This window comes from Muntiacus reevesi, chromosome 11, assembly GCF_963930625.1.
Source record: "Muntiacus reevesi chromosome 11, mMunRee1.1, whole genome shotgun sequence".
Lineage (NCBI taxonomy): Eukaryota > Metazoa > Chordata > Mammalia > Artiodactyla > Cervidae > Muntiacus > Muntiacus reevesi.
The window spans coordinates 76,490,798-76,511,201 of record NC_089259.1 but is presented as its reverse complement, the minus strand read 5'-3'; positions in this window follow the sequence as shown (position 1 = coordinate 76,511,201).

Sequence of the window (20,404 nt, the reverse complement as noted above, 5' to 3'; positions counted from 1 at the left end):
ATGTTTTGCTTCATTTTAATATATCAAAATTAGAAAATAACCAACAACTGAAAGGTTATTTCCACAAATGAAAAATACTGTCTGCTAGAAGAAAGGGTGGGAGTTATATAACTTAATAACAAGCTGAGTCTAATGGGAATATTTAATGTAAAAAAGAAAAAAAAAAAAGGTTGTTGACTTGTGATTTGTGTCTACTTTAGTGATATTTACACAAATTCAGTTTCTTAATCCAGGTAGAAAGAATTTATTTCCTTTCCATGATCATAATAACAATAAGACTGATCACAGAAGTAAACACAGAATTGCACCTAACATTAGTCTAAAAGTCTTGTATCAAATAAATATTTTAAATGTACTTATAATCCATGTATCACCAAACTGCAAAAAATACATTTCCTTAGAAATCAAGTCTGATGGGAAGAAATAGCATTAAGCTAATGTTTTAAAATTATTTTGAATGAGTTCTCCAAAGTAAAATTGAATTCTGTTAGCTAAAATAGCAATGCTTCTTTTGAGATTAAGACCTTGAAAAGAATTTATTTCTGTATTACAAATAAGAGCAATATTTGAACCTGAGTGGAGACTTAAAAACACTTTTAATCTTAATTTATGTTATTTTGAAAATATATAGGAAGAGGAAGAAGCAGTGGAGGGAGGGATTAAGGAAGAAAGGTGAATGACAACAAATAATGGTATTTAGTAGCTGAGTCTAGTTCCTGCATGGCTGGATACAAGATTCATGAAAGGATGTGGTTTTTATGTTATCTTCTACAATATTTTCAGTTTTTTCCTTTATAATTGTTAGATCCTTGATTAATCTCAATATATTCACCTTGTGTATCACATTTTATCACAATTATATCAATTTTGCAACATGAAGACACTGTGTAACAATTGTAGAAAAGAGGATTCAGGGGAAAAGAAAGAAGAATGAAAATCTGTACATCAGAACAATGCAATTCTATTTTTCATGAACCATAAGCTTTATTGAAACAAACAAACACAAAATGTCACTAGATGGGAGAAATTTGTCTCTGTAAAATGGCACAAACTACCTTCCACTTTGTTCCAGCTATGGACTCCCCAAGACTATCCTAAATAGTTGTGTCCACTTAGTATGATTGCACTATGTAAATGAACAATCTTGATACATTAACAGTTAAGATCTCTGTTTGGTAGTAACTACTTTAGTAATGACTTTGTTAATTAGTATATTTAAATCAGGTGCAGTAAATAATTTCCTTAAGATAATCCCTCCTGAATCAGCTGGCAAAACAGCATCCTAGAATTTCTAAACTTAGGATCTCTCACTGAAGCCATGGTGAATGGCTCAGACGTTCAGTTCTCAGTGGATGGTCCCTCTTCTTGTTATGGAGGAAGCAAGTATCAACTTAGAAACACTAGTTTCATGTACTCTATTCTAATGCAATTTTCAAAAGGAGACAAGTTATTGTAAAAACATGAGAATAAGGCTGTGGTTTTTCCAGTGGTCATGTATGGAAGTGAGAGTTGGACTGTGAAGAAAGTTGAGCGCTGAAGAATTGATGTTTTTGTACTGTGTTGTTGGAGAAGACTCTTGAGAGTCCCTTGGACTGCAAAGAGATCCAACCAGCCCATCCTAAAGGAGATCAGTCCTAGGTGTTCATTGGAGGGACTGATGCTGAAGCTGAAACTCCAATATCTTGGCCACCTCATGAGAAGAGTTGACTCATTGGAAAAGACCCTGATGCTGGGAGGGATTGGGGGCAGGAGGAGAAGGGGATGACAGAGGATGAGATGGCTGGATGGCATCACCGACTCGATGGACATGAGTGTGAGTAAACTCCGGGAGTTGGTGATGGACAGGAAGGCCTGGCATGCTGCGATTCATGGGGTCGCAAAGATTTGGACACGACTGAGCAACTGAACTGAACTGAACTGAATAGAGCCATATAGCATATAAAGAAGCCTGCATGTAGAAGAATTGATGATTTTGAACTGTGGTGCTGCAGAAGACTCTCAAGAGTCCCTTGGAATGCAAGGAGATGAAACCAAACAATCACAAAGGAAATTAATCCTGAATATTCATTGAAAGGACTGTTGCTGAAGCTCAAGCTCCAATGCTTTGGCCACCTGATGTGAAGAGCCAACTCATTGGAAAAGCCTCACTCAATAGGAGTGAGTCTGAGCAAATTCTGGGATATTGTGAAGGAGAGGAATGCCTGAAATCCTGAAGCCTGTGGGGCCACAAAGAGTCAAACACAACTAAGGAACTGAACAACTTTCTAAAGATGTTTGTATCAGTCAGTTCAGTCACTCGGTCATGTCTGACATTTTGTGACCCCATGAACTGACCCCAGGCCTCCCTGTCCATCACCAATTCCTGAAATTTACTCAACCTCACGTCCATTGAGTTGGTGATCCCATTCAACCATCTCATCTTCTGTCATCCTCTTCTCCTCCCGCCTTCAATCTTTCTAAGCATCAAGGTCTTTTCCAAGGAGTCAGTTCTTCACATAAGGTGGCCAAAGTATTGTAGTTTCAGCCTCAGCATCAGTCCTTCCAATGAATATTCAGGACTGATTTCCTTTAGGATGGACTGGTTGGCTCTCCTTGCAGGCCAAGAAACTCTCAAGAGTCTTCTCCAACACCACAATTCAAAAGTATTGATTCTTCGGCACTCAGCTTTCTTTATGGTCCAACTCCCACATCCATACATTACTACTGGAAAAACCATAGCTTTGACTAGATGGACCTTTGTCAACAATGTAATGTCTCCACTTTGTAATATGCTGTCTAGGTTGGTCATAGCTTTTCCTCCAAGGAGCAAGTGCCTTTTAATTTCATAGCTACAGTCACCATTTGTGGTGACTTTTCAGCCCAAGAAAATAAAGTCTGTCACTGTTTCTGTTTTTTCCCATCTGTTTGCCATGAACTGATGAGACTGGATCCCATGATCTTAGTTTTCTAACATTTTCACTCTCCCTTTTCACTTTCATCAAGAGGCTTTTTATTTCTTCTTCGCTTTCTGCCTTAAGGGTGGTGTCATCTGCATATCTGAGGTTCTTGATATTTCTCTTGGCAATCTTGATTCCAGCTTGTGCTCCATCCAGCCCAGCATCTCTCATGATGTACTCTGCATATAAGTTAAATAAGCAGGGTGACAATAGACAGTCTTGACATACTCCTTTCCTGATTTGGAACCAGTCTGTCATTTCATGTCCAGTTCTAACTGTTGCTTCTTGACCTGCATACAGATTTCTCAGGAGGCAGGTCAGATGGTCTGGTATTCCCATTTCTTGAAGAATTCTCCACAGTCTGTTGTGATCCACACATTCAAAGGAGTTCTGTTTTGCATTATTGATTTCTTAAATGTTTGATAGAATTCACCTGTTTCAGCTTGTCCCATGAAGCTACAAAAAGTACATGTTTATTTAGGAACACTAATTTTTTAGATATAGCTTTGTGAAATACAAACACACATACACATATATTTCTAGGTATAGAGAACTCTAAACTATTTAATCTGTTTAAATGTTTTGTCAAAGTGAAGTTTAGTAAAACTGTAGCACAATCTAAAATTGAGAGCATGTTTTTTCATTTATAAGAACATTTTGATATAATTATGTATTATTCTCTTTATGAGTTTTTAAACTGTAATTTGTTTTACATAAATAAGATTGATAATCTTATAAACACACTTCTATGTAAGTATCCCCACTTTTCAAAAGTTTGCTTTACACTTCTTCACTTTTATGGAAGACTTTAATTTGTATTGTTTTTGCTAACTGAAAAAAATTCGCAAAGGATTTTCAACTTTAGGAAAAAAGTTGAAAATAGCAGTCAGCTTTTGTTTTGCAAGTGGTGGCAGGAACTTGAGTAGAAAGAGGAACCATGGAAATTCTCCCAGGGAAATACATTCAGCCTTTCAGCATCAAGACCCCAAAGCTTTGAACTGTGTCTACAAGCATCTGGATTTTAACTTGATACATTGTGTGCATCCATTAGCAAGATATGCTGTGAGTTAATTGCTTCTTCCCTTTAAGCCATTTCAGATTATGGAAGGTTTCATAGAAATGCTCTACTTTTGGATAGAGGTGGAAACCTGTGCTGGATATCAACTTCCAAAAGGGGCCCATAAATGCACTGTCTTGACTCAAAAGAAAGATAGAAATGCCAACTATGACATTAGTACAGCAACAGTTGTTTCTTTCTTTTACTTTCACTCTTTATTCCTCTTTCCTCTCTTTTGCTTGTTAAGATGCTTAACATTTGTTTTATCTGTGTTAATGCTATGCTTCCTTAACTTTCTCTGAATTGCAAAAAGTGTATAAAAATAATTTGCTGTGTTGAAAATAGCATCAGTTACACATGGCATTATGCCATAAAAACTCAAAAAACCAAGGCATATTCTCACATTCCATCTCTGCCAAATTGGTTTCCATGCTGGTAAATGGGGAATGATTGATCTGTCACTGCCTAAAATTCTACAGCCATTTCTTGTCCTGAGGGTGACAAGATGTCTCTATAGCAAGTTTTTATGAGTAGTGAAATAATGCAGGAACTAGAAGAGAAAAGATTTCTGGTGAGAATGACTTCACTAGATGAGAAATCAAACAAATTGCTGCGGAAGTGGGAATAAATGTAACAGATGACTCTCATAATGCAAATATATCATCCATGCAAAATACGTCAAGGAAAGGCCAATAGCAGCTGGACCTACACAGTGTCAGAAAAAACACTTAAATCAGGAGAGTGTGATAAAAGAATACTTTTGCTCTACTTATCAAATAATTACAGAATTGAATTTTCAGACATGCACCCTAAATGTAGAGATGACATGTGAAAAGGCACAAAACTTGAGAACATGGGGTCATGGTGCAAAGCCAAAGACAGCTTTGAAAAGATCTTCACCTCACAGAAGGGGGATGAAGGGTGATGCCATGATGATCATGACATCTTCATTGGAGTCATATCACCCTGACATATGAGAATTGGCTGCTTTGCAAGGAACCGATTCATAGGGATATTTTTTCCCTTAAAATAAATGTAGACTTTTTGAGGGCTTCCCAGGTGACACTGGTGGTGAAGAACTCCCCTGCCAATGTAGGAGACAGAAAAGATGGGGGTTCGATCCCTGGGTCAGGAAGATCCCCTGGAGGAGGGCATGGCAGCCCACTCCAGTATTCTTGCCTGGAGAATCCCAGGGACAGAGGAGCCTGGAGGGCTACAGTCCAGAGGACTGCAAAGAGTTGGACATGATGGAAGCAACTTAGCACTTAGATTTTTTGATGGAAACCTTTTCCTATGAACACATAAAAGAAGAATTTTTCAAGAGCAATTGAGGAAAATATCACCAGAAGAAAAGAAGTCTGTAATTACTGTTTTTCTCCCCAGTGTATTTTTATATCTATTTTAGCAAAATTATAAAATAGGGAAATTGGCATGATCATATCAAACGTAGGCAATATTTGCTAGATTATCTTTATCTAGCAAGGATTAGGGTTGCTGTAAGAAGTTGGATACTAGAGACCAGATACAGGGAATATTAGGTGATGTAGCGATACAGTTCTATGTATGGGCTACATTTGTCCCTCTACCCTCATCTTTTCTTCCAACAGATTATGTTTAAAACTAATTTTGTTTTCCTAAGACGCTTGACTTTTGAGTATCCTAGTTAATTGCCTCACTTTTTGTGATCTCACAAATATGAAAGATGAATAAATAAATAAGCACATGCCTACTGAAATCTGTACATTTATTACAGACCTAAAAGAAATGCAAGATTAGAAAAGATTTAAACATTAATGTGTTCTAAATGGCTTACAGACACCATCTACACACCATGAAAAACATTCATTTATATAAAGATCCTTCCCAAGGGTCAGTGTAAGTAGTTTCTGAAATTCAATATAATGCAAGTGGCTGGTATTTTAAAGAGCAAAGATTAGTGTGTATGTGTCAGAGCACTTTAATAGGGACAGTCTCTGGCACCAGTCGTAAAGAATACACTTGCCAATGCAGGAGACAAAAGAGACGCAGGTTCGATCCCTGGGTCGGGAAGATCCCCTGGGAGAGGACATGGCAACCCACTCCAGTATTCTTGCCTGGAGAACCCCATGGACAGAGGAGCCTGGCGGGCTATAGTTAATAGGTTGCAAAGAGTCAGACATGACTGAAGCAACTTAGCACACATGTTTAATAGAAACAAAATGTTTCAGTCCCTTCAAATGAAAAAAAAAAAAAAAGACTAGAAAATAAATCTAGGTAGTAAATCAGAATTTCAAGAGGAATGAAACATATTTTAACATAGGATTTCAAAGTTTGTTTGGCAGAACTGGAGTAGGGAAACAAAGATGTATTATTAAAACAAAATAATTTTGGATAGAGTCATAATTCTTTGTTTCCCCTTCCCCACCCTCCCCGGAATGTCTGTGAACTGTGCTGATTTAGATCTGGTGCTTTTTTGTTCACATGTCCTGCTTCTTGAGTATTAAAATGCCACCCTCTAGTTTTAGCTTCACTGGACAGTTTCTGAATGTTTTAGGTCATGATAGCTGTATCTTCTGAGTTCTATCAGGCAGATGCAGATGCAGTTGCATGGAAGAAGGTCAAGAGAATAATCAATGATGACTCTTTGAAAAGGGTTCTTTCAAATCGATTACTCATTTCAATTATGACTTAACTGATTTAAAAAACAAAGGATATCCATTTATCCTCCATTAAAGCTGTACCACATTTGTTGTCTCAAAAGAAACGTAAAGAAATTGAATGTCTTTCCCCCACAACATTCCAATTTTAAACACTAAGATTTCTGTATTTCATTTATAAAGATAACAATTTTTACCAATCTTCAGTTATAAGTTGCTATGTGCATGACTGTCAGTTAAACATAAGGTTATTTGTTTTATTGAAGATAATCGAAAGTCGCAAGGTACTATAATTACTGATAATCACTTAAATAATTTTATTCTCTCTGCCTGAAAGCTTTTCCTCTTGCCTGTCAGTTATCCTAGTGACTGTTCCCTCACCTCATTTAGGATTTCTTTGCAAATGTCATTTTATCATCGCTGCCTTTCCTGAACTCTCAGCTTAAAATAGCAAACTTATTTATATGATGAAGAGTTTTCACATGATGTCCCTCTTCCGTGGTTTTCTCAATCAGACATCTTGGTTCCCTAGTACATTCTGTACTTCATTGAGGCAAGTCTTGCATCAAACACAGGCTTCATCTTTAAAGTCTTTTTCCAAATTGGCTTTAATTGTGTTCACCACCTCTGTGGACCTCGCCCCTCATCAGGGATAAGCCCTAACTGGGTGGGAGATGCCAGCGGCTACTCAGCAAGAAAACCATGATGCTCTGTTTTCCATGGATGCAAAGCCACAGTTACATGCAGTTTACATGTTTACTGGGCTTCCCTGGTAGCTCAGATGGGAAAGAATCGGCCTGCAAAGCAGCAGACCTGGGTTCAATCCCTGGTCAAGAGGATCTCCTGGAGAAGGGCATGGCAACCCTCTCCAGTGCTGTCCCCTGAGGAGTTCCATAGACAGAGGAGCCTGGTGGGTTACAGTCCACGGATCACGAAGAGTCAGACGTGACTGAATGGCTGACGCTTCACTTTCACTTTGACATGTTTATCAGCATTGATCAAAGTGAAGTTCAAGTGTCCTTTCCACATGATACAAACGAAACTTCAGCCAATATGATACTACGTGGACACATTTTTCCAAAGCGTCACCACCATTCCAGTACATAATAGTGTGAATGTGACCTGCCTCTTGAGAAATCTGTATGCAGGTCAGGAAGCAACAGTGAGAACTGGACAAGGAACAAAAGACTGATTCCAGAAAGGAAAAGGAGTACATCAAGGCTGTATATTGTCACCCTGCTTATTTAACTTATATGCAGAGTACATCATGAGAAACACTGGACTGGAGGAAGCACAAGCTGGAATCAAGATTGCTGGGAGAAATATCAATAACCTCAGATATGCAGATGAGACGCCACCATTATGGTAGAAAGTGAAGAACTAAAGAGCCTCTTGATGAAAGTAAAAGAGGAGAGTGAAAAAGTTGGCTTAAAGTTCAACATTCAGAAAACTAAGATCATGGAATCTAGTCCCATCACTTCATGGCAATAGATGGGGAAACAGTGGAAACATTGGCTGACTTCATTTTGGGGGGCTCCAAAATCACTGTAGATGGTCACTGCAGCCATGAAATTAAAAGACATTTACTCCTTGGAAGGAAAGTTATGACCAATCTAGACAGCATATTAAAAAGCAGAGACATTACTTTGCCAACAAAGGTCCATCTAGTCAAGGCTATGGTTTTTCCAGTAGTCATGTATGGATGTGAGATTTGGACCATAAAGAAAGCTGAGCACTGAAGAATTGATGCTTTTGAACTGTGGTGTTGGAGAAGGGACTCTTGAGAGTCCCTTGAACTGCAAGGAGATCCAACCAGTCCATCCTAAAAGAAATCAGTCCTGAATATTCTTTGGAAGGACTAATGTTGAAGCTGAAACTCCAATACTTTGGCCACCTGATACGAAGAGCTGACTCATTTGAAAAGACCCTGATGCTGGGAAAGATTGAGGGCAGGAGGAGAAGGGGATGACAGAGGCTGAGAAGGCTGGATGGCATCATCAACTCAATGGACATGAGTTTGGGTAAACTCCAGGAGTTGGTGATGGACGGGGAGGCCTGGTGTGCTGCAGTCCATGGGGTTGCATAGAGTCAGACATGACTGAGCGACTGAACTTAACTGAACTGAATAGTGTGAATAGAAGAAGTAAGTCAAGTGTACATATATTAATATATATTTTCATATGGGGGGAAAATAGACTCAATATATGTCTACAATACATGTACTCAATTTCTCTTCAACACGAGAAATAATCTCATGGTGGTTTGTTGTTTTGTTTTGTTTTGTTTTCCTTACCAGCATTGATTCACTTGGGATTCCCTGGTAGATCAGCAGTAAAGAATCTGCCTGTGATGCAGGAGATGTGGGTTCAACCCCCAAGTTGGAACAAAGCCCTGGAGGAGCACATAGCATCCCACTCCTACGTTTTTGCCAGGAAAATCTCATGGCCAGAGGAGCCCAGCAGGCTACAATCCATGTGGTCACAAAGAACGGGACATGACTGAAGCGACTGAGCATGCACACATTGATTCACTTGCTGCTTTTATTTCTTTTTTTAAATGAAGATCTCCTGCAAATTTGAAAAGAAAATACATTTCTCAACAGTGACATCTGAAGTGGCAAAAATGATTCTTGCTGCCAAAACTGACAGGGAAGCATCCTGCACGAGATGAATTTTGAACATCATTTTGAAAGGAGCATGTATTAGAAAGAGAACTTTAATATTAATCTTCAAATGTTTCCATATTTCACCCTGAGTTTGCCAAGTAGACAGTTACACACATTGACCACTGTGTCTGAAATGTTACTCAGATAGGCATAAACTTGCCTTCAGATTCCAGTGATCAAAACTGTATCAAAGTCTCAGTTCAGTTCCTTCCTGTCTGACTCTTGCAACCCCATGGACTGCAGCACACCAGGCTTCCCTGTTCATCGCCAACTCCTGGAGCTTACTCAAACTCATGTCCATCGAGTCTGTGATGCCATCCAACCATCTCATCCTCTGTCGTCCCCTTCTTCTCCTGCCCTCAATCTTTCCCAACATCAGGGTCTTTTCCAATGAGTCAGCTCTTTGCATCAGATGACCAAAGTATTGGAGCTTCTGCTGCAGCATCCTTCCAAAGAATATTCAGGACTGATTTCCTTTAGGATGGACTGGTTGGATCTCCTTGCAGTCTAAGGGATTCGAAGAGTCTTCTCCAACACCACAGTTCAAAAGCATCAATTCTTCGATACAGCTTTCTTTATATTCCAACTCTCACATCTATACATGACTACAGGAAAAACCATAGCCTTAACTAGACAGACCTTTGTTGGCAAAGTAATGTCTCTGCTTTTTAATATGCTGTCTAGATTGGTAATAGCTTTTCTTCCAAGGAGTAAGCGTCTTTTAATTTCAGGGCTGCAGTGACCATCTGTAGTGATTTTGGAGCCACCCAAAATAAAGTCTGTCACTGTTTCCATTGTTTCCCCATCTATTTGCCATGAGCGATGGGCCTGGATATAATCTCAAGTGTTTGCCTATTTTATTTTGTTTTGTGATTGGTCTTATCATATTTCCTAAAGATCCCTGGTCAGAGAACTAGATCCCACATGCCACAAATAAGACCCAGTGCAACCAAATAAATAAGTTAAATAAATTTCCATATTTACCTTGCATAGATAAACCACAATGTCTTTAAACAACTTGATATCTGCTTTTGTGTGGGTTCTTTACTACTAGTGCCACCTGGGAAAACCACGTTTTCCATATAAAAGGAACAATATTAAAATATTAAGCTACTTTACCTGTACTGTATTTGAAATCACCTGTAAGCCTCCATGAAGCTCACATTTCCAGGTAACTGTGTCTCTACACTTTCGTGTATTGACATCTCTGTCAAATATTATTTATATCTTAAAATATTATTTGAGTGATTGTATTCTCACTTGCATTATTTCTGTATGACGTTCATAAAATTATAGCAACTGTGAGCTCCTTGAATGTGCAAATCTTAAAATACCCTGATAATATCTCTTAATTTACTAAAAAAAAGGCGCCTTGTAAAAAATATAAAAGATAAAAAGAATTTTAAAAGTCTGTTTTTAGTATACAAATCTAAAACATTCTAAATGTGTAGTGGTTCTCAGGGAGAAAAAAAAAAAAAAAACCCGGGATGGACTTGGAGGGTATGGTGCTAAGTGAAATAAGTCAAAGAAAGACAAAACTTTATATCACTTATTTGTGGAATCTAAAAGAATACAACAAACTAAGGAATATAACAAAAAGGTGCAGACTCAGAGATTAAGAGAACTAGTGATTACCGGAGAGGAGAGGGAAGGAGGAAGGAGGAATATATGGGTGGGCGATTAAGAAGTGCGAATTACTATATAAAACATTTAAAAAGCTACAGGCATATACCGTAAAACACAGGAAATATAGCCAATTTTTCAATAATTATAAATAAAATCAAAGCTTTAAAAATAGTGAATCACTGTGTTGTACACCTGAAACTTACATAACGTTTTACATTAACTATACCTTAATTAGAACTAAGTGAATAAGTAAAATTAAAATTTAAAAAGTGGAATCACAGGACTTCTCTGATGCTCCAGTGGCTAAGACTCTCTGCTCCCAATGCAGGGGAACCAGGTTTAATCCCTGGTCAGGGAACTAGATCCCGTGTGTCACAAATAAGACCCAGTGCAACAAAATAAATAAATTAAATATATCTTTTTTTTTTTTTTTTAAGAGCAGAAGCAAAAACATCTCTCTTGTTTAAAAGAGAGATGGAATCGGGTGGATAGGGAGGTGGGAGGGGGGATCGGGATGGGGAATACTTGTAAATCCATGGCTGATTCATGTCAGTGTATGACAAAAACCACTACAATATTGTAAAGTAATTAGCCTCCAATTAATAAAAATAAATGGAAAAAAAAGAGAGATGGGGCATGTGACAATAATACTGAGAAACAATTTTTTAAAAAGGTCTAATAAGAAAACAGATTTAAGCAAAAAGACTAATTGTGGAAAGTTTAATGAATTTTACAATGTATTTTAGCTTCAGTCCCCTGTGAGATTTCTCCATCCCTCTAAAGAATAACATCCAGTTCTGACTACAGTGATGTAGAATTTTCAATGGGAAAACACGATTCCTAACACGGCAACACTGTAAAGATTAATGACTTTATTAATGCAGATATTTATTTATATCAAATTTTATATAATAACAAAGAATATATTTAGACTAATTACATTCATTTTCCTAGAATGATTTTTTTTTTTTTTTTGGAATTTTAAATTAATACCTAAAACAAGGGAAAAGACAGACATTCAGAATCACACAGGCCAAAGTGAGGGATTGGGAGCCAGGCAGATACTGTTTCCAATCGTCCCTCAAATGTTGCTGTTGCTGCTTAGCCGCTCAGTCCTGTCCAACTCCCCGCGACCCCGCGGACGGCAGCCCACCAGGCTCCTCTGTCCGTGGGGATTCTCCAGGCCAGAATACTGGAGTGGGGTGCCATTTCCTTCTCCAGGAGACCTTCCTGACCCCCCTCAAAAGTTGCCTGGTCCCAAATTATTTTGGCTTTCCCGTGGCTCAACTGCATTGCAGGAGACCTGGGTTCTATCCCTGGGTAGGGAAGATGCCCTGGAGAACGAAATGGCAGCCCACTCCCACTCCAGTATTCTTGCCTGAGAGTCCCATGGACAGAGGAGCCTGTCCTCTGGCACCTGTAGACTGGCGGGCTACAATCCATAGGGTCTCAAAGAGTGGGGCATAACTGAACGACTCTCACTACACCTCGCTGCCCAATTATTTAGCAAAGTTCTCGATTTCTTTGTTGTAGGACAAAGCCAAAACTACTGTAGAATCAATTAAATAGCAAAAATTTGGAAAGAGGAGAATGAAATTCTGACCCAACAAGGATGTCCTTAGACAATAATAGAATAGGATCTTCAGCCTGGATGGGGCCTCTCTAGCACCTCAGAGGTTCAGAATTCTGGAGGGTGATGGTGTAGACCGCCTTGTGCACTTAATGTTGGACGGGCCTCCAAGAGAGACACCGAGAGAGCAAAGAGTCCTGTCTACTTACCAGCATATTCTTAACACTGGATTTATATTTGACACTACCGTTTGCTCACTTAATAGTAAATTAGCTAAAAACAGGTGTGGTTGACCACTTCCTTCCATTTCTAAAACTGGATGAGCCTATCTCACTTTCCCATGTCTGTAACAAAGTGGTAGCAGATTCTTTCCTCGGGGTGCGAAAGCGAAAGTTAAATGAGATACTCTGTGTCAAAGTTCTGTGCAGTGCTTACACATCACCAGTGAAAAATGAAAGTGAAAACGTAGGTAGCTCCGCTGGTAAAGAATCTGCCTGCAATGCAGGGGACCCCGGTTCAATTTCTGGGTCAGGGAGAGCTGCTGGAGAAGGGATAGGCTACCCACTCCCATATTCTTGGACTTCCCTGGCAGCTCAGCTGGTAAAGAATCCACCTGCAAGGCGGGAGACCTGTGTTTGATCCCTGAGTTAGGAAGATCTCCCAGAGAAAATCTCTTCTATAACTACGACCTACTCCAGTATTTTGGCCTGGAGAATCCCATGGGCTGTATAGTCCACGGGGTTGCAAAGAATCAGACACTACTGAGCTATTTTCACTTTCACTTTTCACTGTTACTGGAACAATTCAGCAATGAGATTGTTTTTATGCATCAAAAATGACTAAGCAAGGGAATGTGGATAACCTTGTTTGTATTTGTTAATGATAACATTTGTAATAACTTTCCCAGTCTTCCAATAATACTTTTAAGAGAAGCAAATGACTATGCATTTGTTTTCAAAGACATTTAATTTTCTCTTAGAAGTTAAGTAGTGGATATGGAAGTGATTATGCTCCATAGTTCCAAAACACACAATTGAATTGAATTAATTTAATCTGAACGAATGTGAAATTTAATTCAGTTCTAATTATTGAGAATTATTCTTTGCAAAACACTTTAGTTGGCATGGTGGCAAACTTAAAAATGAAAAAGATTTAGCTCCTACCTTGAAGGGGTGCTCATTTTAGCAAGGAAAATGCCCTGAAACAAAGCAAAGTGGACATGCTCTGTTATTTTGAGGTGAAGTTACACAGCTACAACTTAACTTCTGTTGAACTCTTGCCTCTTAATAGTTTTTGAGAACATTTGCCAAAATCATGGGGTTAAAAATTAATGCAGTAGTAGTAGTGTTAGTCACAGTCGTGTCTGACTCTTTGCGACCCCAGGGACTGTAGCCCACCAGGCTCCTCTGTCCATGGGGTTCTCCAGTCGAGATTACTGAAGTGGGTGGCCATTCCCACCTCCAGGGGATCTTCCAGACCAAGGGATCGAACCTACGGCTCTTCCATCTTCTGTGTTGGCAGACTGATTCTTTACCACTAGCGCTACCTGGGGAGCCCAGAAATTAATACAGATGAAATATCAACTCAATGTCAAGAAGGATGATAGTCTCTCTCCTCCCATCCTATTTGGAGAGACATATAATACCTTATTCTTGATAGTTCTCTCTCTCCTGAGCTCTGCACGGGTTTAGATTTGAAATTACACTCCATGGTTGTGCTTCAGTAGATTTAAAATTGCTACTTTCATATGTTATGATTTCACATGGTCAGTCCTCCGTGGGAAATTAGTTTATCCTCCATTACCTTCAAAGTGAACTTTAAAGTATTTCTAATATGAAATCCAATGTAAAGCTACAACTTTTCCCATTATTTTAAAGAACTGTACCCTCTTACCTTTCTTTTTTAGACATTGTCAGTTTAAATGACCTCAGAACTATGGTCATAAAAACACTGCTGTCAAAAGAAAAAGAATTTTACTTTCTTTACTTACCAAAATTCGAATCATTTGAACCACTTTGCAGTAGTATCTATCAATTTTCACTTGATTTTTGAGGTTACTCTACAAAGTGAATTCACCTGATTCAAACTGTTTAAAACTTTTTGGATTGGAGCTAGCATAGTCTCAAAAGTTAAAAAATACTAAAATGTTTGAATTTTTTTCTACCTTAATGTTACAACTATAAAACATGATCTTTCAGAACTGAATTTGGGGTTTCTCATTTCCAGAATTAGACAAGGTTTCTATTAATCTTGAAAATCCTTGACTTTGTCAATGTGATGCCTATCTGAAAGCAAAATTTCCTCAAACTTGAATAAATAAATACATGAATTTCATAAGAAATAATCATAAAAATGACTTCCTGTATATATGTTAATTGCAAATAACTACAAATTAGGTAAGTATAATAATATGTAAACTTGTATAAGATTAACTTTTATCACTTTTGCACATATCACGTTATTTTGTTATCAGGAGTATAAATGAGGTAAGACTTTTCAAGTAGTGTCTTCTTCATTTTACCAGTTAGCAACTGTAGTACAGAAAGTTTAAGTAGCTCACACAAGGTCATGGTTTTCTGCAGAGGTGTATACTGAGATCGGATTTTCACCTTGCATATTGCCATCTGTAATTGGGTGCTGCATCAAGATGTACTTTTTGTTGAAAAGTCCAAGACTGGCACCCTTTCCAGTGGACCATAGCAATTCACAATGGTGGTAACTACTCTGTCATCTGAAAAACCCTTTACTATAGGATGGATTATATCAGGAAACCAAGCAGACCATAGCATCTAAATTCTTTCCCTAACTGATGTCTTTAATAGAAACTTCCTGAAATATTTATGCACAATTAGGATTAACTGGATAACTGTTATAACTTGCAAGATTGAATTAGAGCATCATATCCTAAAATTCACCATCATAACAAAAAGGTTGAATCTGTAGGCTGAGATCCAGAAAAGAGTTTGCTCTTGGGTCATATAGATGCTTTTTTATACAAATGCTATTTATTTTATTCCATTGTAACAATTTTCAAAAATATCTCATTCTAACAACAACTACAACAACAACAACAAAAACTGCAAAATTTAATGACAGGGTTCTTTATGAGTCTATGGAGACTAATCTGTCAGCTGTGAATTTGCAAGTAGATGTTGAAATCAAGGTGTAAAGCTTCTGATGGCTGTCAGTGTTGATGGTGGTAATATTCTTTGTTGAAACAAAAGATACAAGATCAGCTTTTGCAGATATGTGCAAACATTACTCCAGTTTCCCATCTTGTTCTTTCCTCACGTATACAATGGCATCAACTATTAGTGCCGTTACACCATTGCCTGTCAAATTTTATTTTCTCCCATGGCTCGTATTTAATGTTGTACAGAAAGATGCATAGTAGTGGGTATTTGGTGATATATAGCACACAGTCCTCCTGGTTCCAGAGCCCCCATGGATATCAAGATCCTCAGATGCTCAAGTCTTATATTAAAGGACTTAGCATCCTCTGCAATTGTGGGTACCACATCCCTCTATTCAACCAATCACAGATGGAACCCACTGACTGAAACTGTGAATGCAGAAACTTTGCCTTCATTTGGTCCCTCAGAAAATCAGTTCAGTAAGCTGGGATGAGAAGCCAATGGAAGCAAAGGTGGTTCACAAAAACAGAATCCCACACTTTTTCTTTAATCTCGTGTGTTGGTTATATTGGGCTTAGAAGCACTGCAGGTTTCAAGAGAACAAGCTGCAAACTGGTACCTTTGGAATCACTGGGCATAAAATACCGTTAAGGGTAATTTTTAAGGAATGATTTATTTAGAAGAAAAGGAAAACCCAGGTTATGAGGATCCAGAGTAGCAGGGAAAACAGTTTTAAATGATGGGAGGAAACTGATGGGGGGAGAACAAGGTGTTAGAACCCTGGATACGAGCATCAGGATGGAAGTCCCACAGCAGTAGGAGTGTGGACTAAACAAACCACAGACTCTGGGGTGGGCCAGGGAGCGTTTGGCTAAGTTAGAGACTTTTGTATTTACTGAACACAAAACAAACAAAAACCCATAGTTTTAAACAAGAATTAGCTGGAGTTCAGGAATATAGATGATTATTGATTCCAGGTGGCTCTGGTGGTAAAGAACCCACCTGCCAATGAGAAGATGTAAGAAATGCCAGTTTGATCCCTGGGTCAGAAAGATCCCCTGGAGGAGGGCATGACAATTCACTGCAGTATTCTTGCCTGAAGAATTCCATGGACAGAGGAACCTGCAGGCTACAGTCCATATGGTCGCAAAGGACTCGACTGAAATGACTTAACACACCTGCATTGATTCGTTTGGGAAGCCTGAGACAGCACAGAAGAGTCAAGTAAGTATTTAAAAAATAATAATTTATCTAAAAGTATAAAACAAAGGAATAAAGTGACCAGAGAGTGAGGACAGAAAGCTTGAAGAAAACACCCCTTGATGCTTCTAATTTGTGAATGTGTAACCAAGTCATAGGAAATCATCTATCTGCCATTCATCTAAATGACACATTTCTTCACTTAGACACTGTTTTGTAAAACATCCTGTTTAATAATGGAGTAGGAAATGGCGACCCACTCCAATATAATTCTTGCCTGGAAAATTTCATGGACAGAGGAGCCTGGTGGGCTACAGTCATGGGATCCTAAAGAGTCAGACTCAACTGAACAACTGGATACAGTGACAGTCCCTTAGCGCTGCTATGCAATGGGCAAGACAGGGGAAGACATGAGGTGCCACGAAAGGGTTGTTAGAAAGTAGACTTACTTGTCTCATGCATGAGACAAGTGCTCAGGGCTGGTGCACTGGGAAGACCCAGAGGGATGGGATGGGGAGGGAGGCAGGAGAGGGGATCGGGATGGGGCACACATGTAAATCCATAGCTGATTCATGTCAATGTATGGCAAAAACCACTACAATATTGTAAAGTAATTAACCTCCAACTAATAAAAATAAATGAATAAAAAAGAAAGTAGACTCACCAGCTGAAAAAGAAAGTAACTGCCAATAAATGACGGAAGGAGAAAGCGGAGAAAGGAAGGACAGAAAGGAGAGTAGGAAACAGAAAGAGAGAAGGAACAGCCCTCCTGGTCTTCCACAGCAGCTTCCAAGTGGGCTCACCTCCAAGGGCAACCAGGCCACTGATAACTTTGCCTTGGGCTTCACGTCTCTTGCCTGAGCCTGGAGACCAGCCAGAGGGGATGCGTCGGGTCTGCTTAGGTCATCTTGGGCCTGAGTTCTGCTCTGGGCAGGCGTGTGACCTCCTCCATCGCTCCATCGCTGGTGTCTTGAAGACCTTCATTTCTCAAGGATGCTCCCTCCCAGTTTTTCCTCCTGGTTATTGAGCTATTGCTGCTGTTGTGTCTCTTTGCGACCCCCTGGACTGTAGTTCACAGGCTCCTCTGTCCACAGGATTTCCCAGGCAAGCACACTGGAGTGGGTTGCCATTTCCTTCTCCAGGGCATCTTCTGCATTGTCGCAGTTGGGAAAGAATCTGAAGGGGATCTTCTAGATCCAGGGATCGAACTTGCTCAATGCAGGAGACACAAGAGCTGTGGAGTCAATCCCTGGGACGGGAAGACCCTTGTAGAAGGACATGGCAGCACACACTCTGGTATTCTTGATTGGAGAATCCCATGGACAGAGAAGCCTGGTAGTCTACAGTCCATGGGGTCGCAAAGAGGTGGATACAGCTGAGCATGTACACACATATAGGTGATTGTAGTTCTGCTGTTGCTACTGTTTTTGTCATTGCTGTTTAGTTGCTAAGTCGTGTCCAACTCTTCTGCAATTCCGTGGACTGCAGTCCTCCAGGCTCCTCTGTCAGATGGGTTTTTTACCACTGAGCCAAGATCTATTCAACCTTATATATTTGACACTGTTTTAGGGTATGTAGTTCATGATAATTAAGTACTTTGAGATATCAGATGAATATTTAAAATTGTGGAACTACTGTTACCAGAATTTTTGGTAGAAAAACTTTCTTTTGAAAGTTGCATTTTAATGCATTTCCTCTTGAAAATGTTAGTTATTTATTTCGCCTCTAAATCCTTAGCTTCAAAATGTAAAACATGCTGATGTCCCATATTTAATGTGTGAATGAATTTCAATTTCTCATTGCAGCTTCATATCAGCCATTTTCAGTATTACCTTCTCTTCCTTCCTAGCGGTAAATAGCAGAGACTTTTATGATGGCATAATTTGAAATATCCATTAAACCTATTATCAAACATGGTAAAAAAGCTTCTTCCATAGTTAGGCAAAATAATGTAAAGAAGTATCGTGGTTGCCTTTGAGTTGTAACTCATGAAAATCTGAGAATTAAGGAATGCATTCTGAAGAAGCTCATCTTAGTAGTAATGACTATTCATTTATAAAAAGTGGAGGAAAAAGCCTCTGTAACTCATTCACACCTTAAGTAAACTTTCAATAAAATCTAGTTCATACAAAATATTTCAAAATAAGCTTAAAAGCAATTTTCCACTGAATCATCTCAGAGCCTTACTTATCCATCTTATCATTTTAAACGTTACTGCAGCATCTCTGTTTTACATAAATACAGCAATACCTGGTTTTAAGTGGCAACATCAAGCATGTATTTGGTCTTTCACATCTTTCATACATAACTTTTAAAGCCTTCTTTCATTTCATTTCAATTCACATTTCATTCAGAATTATATTCCAAGTATCAGCACTCTAAGAAAAAACATCAAATTGAGTCCTTTTAATAACTCAAGAAATTATGAAAGCCTATTTAAATTCCTTTATTGGAGCTTTTCCAAAAACGTGCCATAAAAATATGACCATTAAAAATAAAGGTAATTTAAATGCTGGTCCATCAAGAAATGCATACGGTATTGATATCAGTAGCATAATATCAAAACATTTCATTATGCATAGCATATATGTGTAAAAACTGGCCCATCGCAAATGTCAACAAATGCTTCTGAAAGAATGAATCAATAAATGAATAAGTAGCTCAGTAAGTAAAGGAAATGTATACTGTAATCCTCATCAAATTACTCTACTTTTATAAACCTATTGTTTGATGTATCCTTCCTTTTTTCCAAAGGTTAGTTTTTATGACATCAGATAGATTATAAATTCTTTCACATTGATCAGCTTATTAGATACTGCAAAACTAAGAGCAACTTTATCATATATATCATACATGTTTTACATCTCCAATCATCAAATATATATATGAGTATGTAATTGATACTTTGAGAAGTAAAACTATCTCCTCCAAGTAATATATGAAGTGTATAAGAAAACATGTTTCTTCTCTGTTTGTTTCCAGATAAAAGAAACACACTATTTACGGAGCAGCATTGCAGGCGGATTCTTTACCAGCTGATCCACAAGGGAAGCCCAAGAATGCTTGAGTGGGTAGCCTATCCTTTCTCCAGCAGATCTTCCCGACCCAGGAATCGAACTAGGGTCTCTGGCATTGCAGGTGGATTCTTTACCAGCTGAGCTGCCAGGGAAGCATGAGCAGCTATTATGCCCTAATGTTTCAGCCACCTTTAATGTAAAACTTGTAACAATCTAAGATAGGAGTTGCTACCCTCATTTTTATCATTTTATGAGCCTGTATATGTTAAGGGGATGTCTCTGTGTCATTGGGTTAGTGACTGAAATCTAAACGTCTTCCACTTGACTAAGATGGACAACTCAGTCTTAGAGACAAAGCCCATATTCTTTACACTTCAACAGGATATTAATAGATGTCACACATGAGCAGGTAGCACAAATTGAAGCAATTCCTGTGTTACAGATGGAAGAAATAAATGAGGATACAACAAGTCAAAGTTCCATTTAACTTGCACAGACTGAGTTGATAAATGGTTAGCTTACACTGGTCTATTCTGGATTTAATATACATCACAAAATGTGAT